Source organism: Artemia franciscana, unplaced genomic scaffold, assembly GCF_032884065.1.
Source record: "Artemia franciscana unplaced genomic scaffold, ASM3288406v1 PGA_scaffold_32, whole genome shotgun sequence".
NCBI classification, from domain to species: Eukaryota; Metazoa; Arthropoda; class Branchiopoda; order Anostraca; family Artemiidae; genus Artemia; species Artemia franciscana.
In genome coordinates, this window is record NW_027062665.1 from 678,880 (window position 1) to 690,000 (window position 11,121).

The 11,121-nt window shown below is 37.7% G+C and overlaps 1 protein-coding gene across 2 annotated transcripts in view; it reads right to left on the reverse strand.

The window, feature by feature from the left end:
• The window catches only part of LOC136041636 (dystrophin-like), a 92,217-nt gene that overhangs the window by 4,334 nt on the left and 76,762 nt on the right, over positions 1 to 11,121 (reverse strand). The window lies entirely within an intron of this gene.

Here is an 11,121-nt window from a genome sequence, read left to right on the forward strand (position 1 = left end):
CTAAGCATTCCTTGATAGCACAAAGAAACTTTTTTTGGCCGTTTTTTTACTATTTGTTCCCCATCGCCATATCCTTTTCCTTGAATTATTATCTCAAAAAAAGAATAAACAACAACATACTTGTCACATCTACTTAAACATAATTAAGAGTTTAAGATTACACTTTATTACACTGTTTGCATTCCATTATGTAAAATATAATTACATTATAAAAGTCGAGTGTACTTCAAATACTCCTCATCAGAGCTCCAGAGGAAATGAAATACCCCGGAGAGTGTTAAAATTAAAAGGGGTATCCCTAATTCCTTTAGTTGACTTTGCAATTACCCCACATTTAACTGAAAGTAAGGAGCGACATTTAAACTTAAAATGAACAGAAATTACTCCGTATATGAAAGGGGCTGCTTCCTCCTCTACGCCCCGCTCTTTACACTAAAGTTTGACTCTTTTTCTTAATCCTACTTTTTAAAACAGTAAAAACTTTAGCGTAAAGAGCGGGGCGTAGAGGAGGAACCAGCCCCTTTCATATGCGGAGTAATTTCTGTTCGCTTTAGGTTTTAATGTCGCTCCTTACTTTCAGTTAAGAAACTTGTTTTTTTTTGTTTAATTTCTGAACGTTTTTGAATTAATGGATGTTTTGATTTTTGCTCTCCGCACATAAATAATTAAAACATAATTTGCATATTAATTGTTTTTGGCTAAATGGCTTTCTCATAGTTTTAATCGGAATATTTTGAGGGAGGAGGCCTAGTTGCCCTCCAATTTTTGATTACTTAAAAAGGCCACTAGAGCTTCTAATTTTTTGCTATCGCTATCATTAGTAAAAAATATACGTAACTTACGTAAAAAACTTCTATATTCGTATGTTTTTATTACGGTTCACCCCCTCGTGAATACCTAGCTCTTTACACTAAAACTTAAATTTTGTCCCAATTCCTTAAGAATGAACCCTGAATCACAAAGGCAGTAGAATAAATAGTTGAAATTACTAAAAATACTTTAGCGTGAAGAGCGAGGCATTACGAGCAGGTGAACCCCTCATATGCATAATAATTTCTGTTCGTTTTAAGTTTTAATGCTGCTCCTGACTTTCAGTTGAAAAAACTTTTCATATTTATTTTTTCATTGTTTTTTTTTTAATAACACTAGAAAGTCCCACACCCCCTTCATTGAGATTCTCTTCTCCCATGACAAATTCCTCCATGGAAAAAGCCTCCCACGTAACTCCCCCCCAAAGCAAAAAATCCCCCTGGAAACGTCTGTACACTTCCCAATATGCATTAGTATATGTAAACAACGGTCAAATTTTGTAACTTGCAGCCCCTCCCACGGGGACTGTGGGGGAGTAAGTCGTCCCCAAAGACATAGTTATTAGTTTTTTCGACTATGGGTGAATAGAATGGCTATCCCTGAATTTTGATCCGGTGACTTTGGGGAAATAATGAGCAAGGGAGGGGGCCTAGGTGCCCTGCAATTTTCTTGGTCACTTAAAAAGGGCACTAGAACTTTTCATTTCCGTTAGAATGAGCCCTCACACGACAATCTAGGACCACTGAGTCGATACCATCACCCCTGAAAAAAAAAAACACGCATCCGTGAAATTGTTGACACTTCTACAATAAGGTTCTCTGATACGCTGAATCTGATGGTGTGTTTTTCTTTAAGACTGCATTACTCTAAGGGGGTATTTCCCCCTATTTTCAAAAATAAGACAAATTTTTCAGGCGCGTAGCTTTTGATGGGTAAGACTAAACTTGATGAAACTTATATATTTAAAATCAGCATTAAAATGAGATTCTTTTGATGTAACTATTGGTATCAAAATTCTGTGTTTTAGAGTTTCGGTTACTATTGAGCTAGGTCGCTCCTTACTACAGTTATTTACCACGAACTGTTTGATGATGGGCAAAATCGCTATCAGAAAATTTTGATCAGACGATTTTGGAGAAAAAGGTGTGTGGAAGGGGGGCTAGTTGCCCTCCAATATTTTGGGTCACAGAAAAGTGCACTAGAAGTCTAAATTCCCGTTCGAATGAGCCCTCTTCCGGTGCTCTAGGGCCATTGGTTTGATACGATCACCCCTGGAAAAACAAAAACAACAAATTCCCACATTTTGCAGATAGGAGCAAGAACAGTTCTCTCATACGTTAAATCTTAAGGTGTCATTTTCGTTAAGATTCTTTTACTTTTAGGCAGTGCCCCCCTTTTTTTGAAAATCAGGCAAATTTTACCTTCAATGGGTAATATTAAACGTAATGAGTATTACATTTGGTATCAGTCTAATAAGCTGATCCTATTGGTATATCTGTTAATATAAAAATTTCATTGTTTAGAGTTTTGGTCACTATTAACCCACGTTGCTCGTTCCTTAGCAGTTCTTCACCAAGAATTGTTTAAACCACGCTCTTTCTCTCTCCCACGAAATATACTATAGTCAACAATGCTCAAGAATTACGACGAGGAATCGAAACAGGGTTCAAAACTGCTCCAGGACCATTTTGTGGCCTGAAAACATTCAGTGGTTGGTTGGTGGTGCAGGGGCTGGAAAACTTATGTAATTATTTGTAAATGGGTGCGCAAAGTAGTTTTCTTTTCGAATTTTCATACCAAAGTTTAGATAAACGTGCCATCAATCAGATTACAGAATAACTTCATTTGACCATTTTCGTTCGAAAAACGTTTTACTGTCGTCTGTGAGAATTTTACAAAAAAAGGTTTTTCAAATGAGAGTAGAGACCTATAATAAAACTTAATGCGATTAGAAATTGGCAACAATGGAGAGGATCCTCCCCCTTCTCTTTACACACAAAAATTCAAATAATTGTCCCAAAGGTATCTGACAGCGGTAAGTCAATTAAGACTGGTCAGTGTATACATCTTAATTTGATTCCCTTTAAAAATGTTAGAACTAGGCATTTACTATTCAAAGCAAATTCGAATAATAATAATTATCGTTCATTCTCGAGGCGATTTGAAAGAAAATTGAAGCTTTTCAACATTTCTCTGGTGTTGGAGGCTTCGTTCCTGAAACTCGGAGAAAAAAGAAAAGATAACTGTAGCTGAAAAAGCAGAGTTCAGGGAAGTTTAGGAAAAGCAGAGTTCAGGAAAAGCAGTTCAGGGAAAAAGAAGAGTTCAGGGGCAATCCTCCTAGCATAAGAAGAATAACTTACGACTATTTGAAGTTTTAACACCCCTTATTTTCATTTAAAAAAAGGCTTTTTTCTAAAATCATTTCTTTTCCGTTTTGACACATTGTTCAAGCTTAACCAGAATATGAAAGTGCTGGCCTCTCAGTATAATCCCCAGTACAGCCAAAGTGTATTTCTTCAAATAAAGGCGAGTGACAGGACGGTTTGAAAATTTTGTCCAAACATGAAAAATTTGAAGGTTAGTATTCAGTTTTGTAATTCTAGTAGCATACTTTGCTTTAATCAATAATATTTGGCTAACCAAATTTGACAAACAAATTTAAGATTGAAATTTAATATTGGTGACATTGAAGTTAAAGTAACTTTAAGTGAAAAGATAATTATGTCATTGAGTAGAGTTCAAGTGGGATTTAATAGAAAAAAGAAAAAGTTAACACTTCTGTATGTTTTGTTACTTAAACAAGAGCTAAGAGCTCATATGGCACTTGTGACGAGGTCGGAAGAGCCAAGAGCTCATAGCAAAATTCAAATGAGCTCTAGCAAAATTCAAAGAATCAATAGATTAATTAAAAAAAGAAATAAGAGGTTTAATGCCGGTCGGGATTTAAAATAAGAGCTTTGAGACACAAGGTCCTTCTAAATATCAAAATTCATTAGGATCCGATCACCCACTCGTAAGTTAAAAATATTTCATTTTTTTCTAATTTTTCCTCTCCTTTCAGCCCCCAAAATGGTCGAATCGGAGAAAAACAACTTTATCGAGTCAATTTGTGCAGGTCCCTGATACTCCTACCAATTTTCATCGTCCTAGAACATCCAGAAGCACCAAACTCGCCAAAGCACTGGACCTCCCCCAAAGAGAGCGGATCCAGTCCAGTTACGTCAATCACATATGTACGACATTTGCTTATTCTACCCACCAAGTTATATCCCGATCTCTCCGATTTCCACTCAAGAGTTTTCCGAGATTTCCGGTTTCCCCCTCCAACTCCCCCCAATGTCACCATATTTGGTCGGGATTTAAAATAAGAACTCTGAGATATGAGTTCCTTCTAAATATTAAATTTCATTAAGATCTGGTCACCCGTTCTTAAGATAAAAATACCTCAATTTTTCCGAGTCAACACCCCGACCCCAAACCCCCCAAAGAGAGCGGATCCTTTCCAATTGTGTCAATCACGTATCTAAAACTTGTTCTTATTCTTCCCATCAAGCTTCATCCCGATCTCTCCACTCTAAGCGTTTTCCAAGATTTCCGATTTCCAAGATTTCTGTTTCTCTCCTCCAACCTCCTAGGTTCCGGATCAAATTCGGATTGAAAATGGAGCATCTGAGACATAAGATCTTTCTACATATCAAGTTTCATTAAGATCCGATCATCCATTCGTAAGATAAAGATACCTCTATTTTCACCTTTTCCAAAATTCCCGATTTCCCCCTCAAACTCCCCCCAATGTCACCGGATCAGGTCGGGATTCAAAATGAAAGCTCTGAAGCACAAGACCCTTCTAAATAGTAAATTTCATTAAGATCTGATAACCCGTTCGAAAGTTAAAAATATCTAATTTTTTCTAATTTTTCAGAATTAACCCTCCCCCCAACTCCTCCAAAGAGAGCGGATCCGGTCCGGTTATGTCAGTCACGTATCTTGGACTGGTGCTTATTCTTCCCACCAAGTTTCATCCTGAACTTTTGTTCTCTAAGCCTTTCCCAAGATTTCCGGTCCCCCCAACTCCCCCCAATGACACTGGATCTGATCGGGATTTAAAATAAGAAATCTAAGTTACGAGGTCCTTCTAAATAGGAAACTTCATTAAGATCCGATCACTCCTTCGGAAGTTAAAAGTACCTCATTTTTTTCTAATTTTTAAGAATTAAAACTCCCCCCAACTCCCCCAAAGAGAGCGGATCCATTCCGGTTAGGTCAATCACGTATCTTAGTTTTTAGACGTGTGCTTAGTTTTCTCACCAAGTTTCATCCCGATCCCTCCACTCTAAGCGTTTTCCAAGATTTAAGGTTTACCCCTCCACCCCCCCCCCCAATGTCACCAGATCCGGTCAGGATTAAAAATTTGAGTTCTGAGACACGATATCCTTCTAAATGTCAGATTTCAGTGAGATCTGATAATCCGTTGGTAAGTTAAAAATGCTTCATTTTTTCTAATTTTTCCAAATTAACCGTCCCCCCCCCCCAGATGGTCGAATTGGGGAAACGACTATTTCCAATTTGATCTGGTCTAGTCCCTGATACGCCTGCCAAATTCAATCGTCTTAGCTTATCTGGAAGTGCCTAAACTAGCAAAACCGGGACCGACAGAATTTGCGATCGCTACACGTCACTTGGTTAATACCAACTTCCATAAAAAACCCAAAAGTTTAAATTTCTATTTGAATATACCGTCCCTCGATAATCAAAACAACTGGTTCGATCTTCACACACGACGAAGATAATGAGCCGCTCCTATTTCTGTTGATAAGAGCTTGCAAACTCACACTCTAGGGTTCTCAGACATGTTGAATTTCATGGAGTATACTGAATTTAAGATGACATTTTATTTATGAAATATTTTTCGAATTTTTGACAATATCGTAAATATATATTTATTTCTAACCCACATACATCAAAAAGATAAATAGTGGAGTAAAAACTTGAAGAAAAACGGAAAACAAATAACAAATAAAAAAACAAATAACAAAAAAACGAGAGTCAACAATAGACATTAATCATACAAACGGATCAGACCGTGGTGAGGCGACAAACGCCGATACGCCGTTTCTGAGAGCTTTTTGTGTAGATCAGTCAGCTTCTCAGTAATGTTCGGAAGATGGAACTTTTTGATTATCTTTCGATTCTTATACCACAGAGGAAGATAGAGAAGAAATTTACAGAAACGGAAATAAGAGGATCGAATATCGCTAATATCTTTTTTCTTAAATATAGGGTAAAGCCCAGAAAGGTAAAGGACAGAATGATCGGAAAAAGTAGAATAAAGCTTACCAAGGGCAATACGATTGTATTTCCCTCGATTGGCTACAATTTTAGAGTAACCAATCTGAATTTTCACTCTAGCATCACAGACAGCACGCTCCCGAAGAGTTTTAAGATTTTTTGTAAGTGTAATACCCAACCACCGGATCGAATCTACATGAGGGATAGAAAAACTTTGAAAAATTAGAGGCCTAGGAGAACAGGGAACATTGAAAGAAAGATACTCACATTTATCAACATTAAGCGAAAGACCGATTTTAGTAAAAGAAGAAGAAACTTTATGAACCATCTGCGATAGACTGAGTTTAGACCGGCTAATTAGAAGAATGTCATCAGCATAAGCAAGGTAAGAAATATCACTCAAACCAACAAAACACATAGAAGAAATATTCTCAAGAATACCAGAGATACAAAATTTGAAAATACTAGGAGATAACACTCCACCCTGCCGTACGCCCCGACGAACAAGAACATTAGAAGATGAAAGGGCACCATTAGTTTTAATTCGAAGATAAGAATTACTATACCAAAACTTTAGAAGAAAAATAACTGAAAGGTTAATACCGTGACTATAAAGAGAGTAAAGAGCCTGACTATGTACAACACTATCGAAAGCCTTAGAAAGATCAAGAGCACAAATATGAAGACCATACCCTTTAGCCGAAGCAACTTTAAGAAGGAAAGCAACAGCACGGTGAGCGTGCTGGCACCCGATGCCAGACCGAAAACCAAACTGATTCTCCCCGAAATTAGCATTCATACTTATGAAAGGAAGTAGGATGTGTTCAAGGATTTTACTAAAATTACAAGCAACCGTGATAGGCCTGTAAGAAGAACAATCCAAAGGAGTCTTACCTCGTTTAAGTAAAGAAGTGACAGTTCCACACAAAAAGCTATCAGGAACGAGGGAACAACAAAGGCACATTTGGAAAAACAAAGACGGGCAATTTATTTTTAGATGACAAGCACTGATACCGTCAATATCAAGAGAACTTGATTTCAATTTCTTAACAGATGCAATTACAGCGTCAACTGAAACGGGAATAACTTGTGCCTGAGTCAGGGAAGGCGGGAGAACCGAATCAAGCAGTTTCGAATAAAGCGCGTGCACTGCATAATTCACTTTGGAAAATATAACTGAATAGTGGTCAGACCATGCAGAAGGCGTAATGGGGCAATTAGGATTTGCCGAGTTATTTAAATTAGCTGAATTAATCACTTTGTCCCATTCTTTCTTATTGGTAGGATATTCTAACCCTTTGTAACGGCTCGATCGCAGACATTTCTTAAACTCACGCTTAGTTTTTTGTTTTATTTCAAACACATTCCCAGCTAATGGTCGACCGTTAGCAACCCATATACGCAGCCACAATTTGGGTTTATTTTTCACACTTTTCAGCTCAGGGTCACACGACCAGATTGGTTTCCTTGTACTTTTCCTCACTCGCTCCTCAGGGACAGCAACCTCCTCAGCGCGTTTTAAACACCACACGATTTGGTTGTAATAATGATTCAGATCGTAATTACTTTTAGTAGGACTAACGCTCAGCTGGAGTAGATGAAAAGGTACACGTAAAGAACCAAGGAGAATGGCCAGGGTTGAAATATATAATGGCATATTAACATTTTTCCAATTACTCCGCACAAACCATTTAGAGGCAGGAGCACAAGCCTGGTCAGTACTATCTTTTCTAATCGAAAAGCATAGCGATAAAGGAAGGTGATCAATATCTTGCTCATCTTCGTGGACATGCACTGTTGAAGATGTAATGAACGGGGAACAAATCACGTGATCAATATCCGATAAGCTGCCGGAATTATGCACATACGAGAAGGGTAGATCCTTCGCAATTATTCTGTAATCAGGGAGACAATCAAGTAGGTTCACAGTACGAGCGGAATCACGTTTTACATCAGTGTTCATATCTCCAATAATAATAAATTCGTACCCATTTTTGCTTATACTTTGAAGGAGAGTTTTCAAACTAGAGCATGCTTTGGAGAATTTATTAAGCGATGTCATATTCTTCCCATCGTGAGGCAGGTAAGTGTTTATCAATACGGTTTTACCAAGTCTTATAGCCAATAAATGTTCATCAAAGAAATAGCATGACGGGGACAGAAAGCTGAGCTTTTGTTTTATAATACATGCTAAACCCCCTGAAGGCCTTCCAAAAGTAGATTTAGCATTTGTTGTGAAAACAAAGTGGGCGGAACTACGGCGCAGGAAATTAACACTCGTTGCGGTCAAAAGATGTTCCTGAAAGCATACAATGTCAAACTTACTGTACAGTTCATCAATGGTCAGGTCCTTGTTTTTCGTCCCATTAATATTGAAGGACACGAGTGATACTAATTCAGACATTAGTTTGTTTTCGGTAACTTGCGACTGACAATTGCTTTCAATTTAGGGCAAGTGAGGCTAAACGAAACATGATCACCTCCACAGTTTGCGCACTTAGGTGACAAATTGCAAGGCGAGTCTCTATCTGAAACATGAGGACCGGCACATCGCGCACATTTTGGTGTAACACTGGGACAAGACGACTGGAGATGGTCAGGGGATCGGCAATTGTTACAGCACCGGGGAATCGCTTTGAACTCATAAACACTTAGGATTTCGTATCCAACTTTGAGACCATATCTAAATGCTTCGACTCTTGATGTTGCATCAGAGAATTCAAGTTTTACTGCAAGCGATTTCCCTAGCCTAGAGGCACCAGAAACACCAGGGCACGATATCAGGTGGGACAGTTCAAAATCAGGCGGGATTCCCTTCAGGAGTCCGTAAAACTTCTTGGTTAGAACTTTCGCAAAAGAGCCAGTAAACGCACTAGTCACCGATAAGCGGAAATCTTCAGCAACTGACTTATCTATATTGATAAACAGTTTGTCACGAACAGGGCGAATGCTAGTGATTGATTCGTGTCCATCAATCTGATCTATCAGATCTTTTCGTTTTATTGGGTCCGAAAGGGTAGATGGAAGGTTCGACACAACAATAGTAGCATGCGAGTCGGGAATTGCAGGTTTCGGCAGTTGCGGGTAATTCAGTTCATAAGCATCCAGCTTGGTGGCAACAACCTTGAGTAGTTGTTCCACGCGATTCACCTTTGTTGACAGCCTAGAATACGCAACTGCGGGCAAAACCGGGACCTCGGTTGGAGACTTGATCACATAAATCGGAGTTGATGCCTCCTCAGAGTCCAGTTTCTTAATAAAATCAAGAATATCTTTCACATTGTTCGCAGAAGCTTTCGCACCGATGCGCCGGGGGAAATTATCATTTGGCGCAACCTTCGCCAAAAATTCGCTTTTCGCATCAGCAATAACACCGCATTCAAAAAAGTCTATTGCGTGTTGAATAATAGTAGCTTCTTCAATACCTTCTTCCCAGTTGTTTTGCAAAAAGTTCATTACCGGGCAATGCACATACTCTCTGTTATCCATTATCCTTTACTGGGAAAAACCAGTCAAACTGGTCAAAGAGCACGACTGATTCATACTTATGCGTCACTATAATCCCTATTGCGAAATTTTGATTTTCTTCACAAAAAACTTACTGGATTAATAATGTCCATGCAATATCCAATTTAGATGTTGACACTTTGAACTCTGAATTGATACTGAAATGTTTTCATACAAATAAAATTTCATGTGTAAACTTAAAATTAAAGAGTTTTGAATATCTAGAGCAGTGGTTCTCAACCGGGGTCCACATGGACCCTAGGGGTCCATGTAAAATTTCCGGGGGTCCACAGGCAAAGCACAACAAATTGGGGGTCCCAATGATATTTTGGGGGTCCATGAAGAAAACCATCTCAGAACGCTCTTTATTTTTAAGAATTGGATTTCTACTGTAATTTACATTATTTTGAGTCGGTTTAGTGACCTACTCGGAATGGATATACCGATTTGGGTTTCAATCTCTTTCGAAGTTAATATTGTCGAAATTGAATTATCTTTGCAGGAGCCCCTCATCGAATTACAAAGTGATGAAATAGTGCGTGCAAAATTCAAAGATGGAAAGTACAATATATGGAAAACAAATGATTTTGCTAGAAAGTACCCTTTGCTCTGGGATAAAGCACAGTTCTACGTTATTGCTTTTCCTACATCTTATCTTGTTGGGATTTAGTCGTGTTTGTCAAATTTTATCAAAAGTTCACAAAGGATTTGACATTGTGAAAAGGGGTGATCTTCAACTATCTTTAACATCGATAGAACCAAATATAAAGAAACTTGTCGAGAAGCATCAACCACAGGGATCTCATTGAATAAACATGCCTTTTCCTTCTTTTTTAATCACACACTTAATTTCAACTGCTTTTTTTTATCCAGTTTACATAAATAATGTTGGAGTGAATTAAACAGCCTCAGGAGCTCTACTCTCCATGAGCTTTAGCTGCTTGCCAATCGAAGAAACTTGTAATATTGTAGTTATTATCACAATAATAGCAATAATAATAATTAATATTATTATATTAGAATATTTTATTTGTATTAGATTAGTTTTCATTTAAAAATAAAGCTTTTTATTTTATAAATTTTATAAATCGTATAATTTTTAAATCGTATATTTTATAAATTTTATAAATCATTCTATAAATCGTATGCTATTTGTTTGATAATTACAACCTTAAAATTTATATTAGTGAAGAATAAAAAATTGTTCTTATGTCCAATAGCTATGAAGGGGTCCACCAAGATAAAAAGAAGGGAAAAGGGGTCCATGGGGGAAAAAGGTTGAGAACCACTGATCTAGAGTGAGCATAAGATCATAATAATAATAAAAAAAATAGTGTGAAGGAGGAACGTGCTTGGTGGTATGTGCCTCAGGCGGCTTGGCAGTGAAGTGATTTATTAGTAGTAGTTGTAGCATAAAATTCAGATTCTTCTGATTCAAAGATTGCTATCAAAATCCTGATATTCAGGGTCGTATCCAAAGGGGGAGGGAGGCTTACCAATTTTGACCCCCACCTC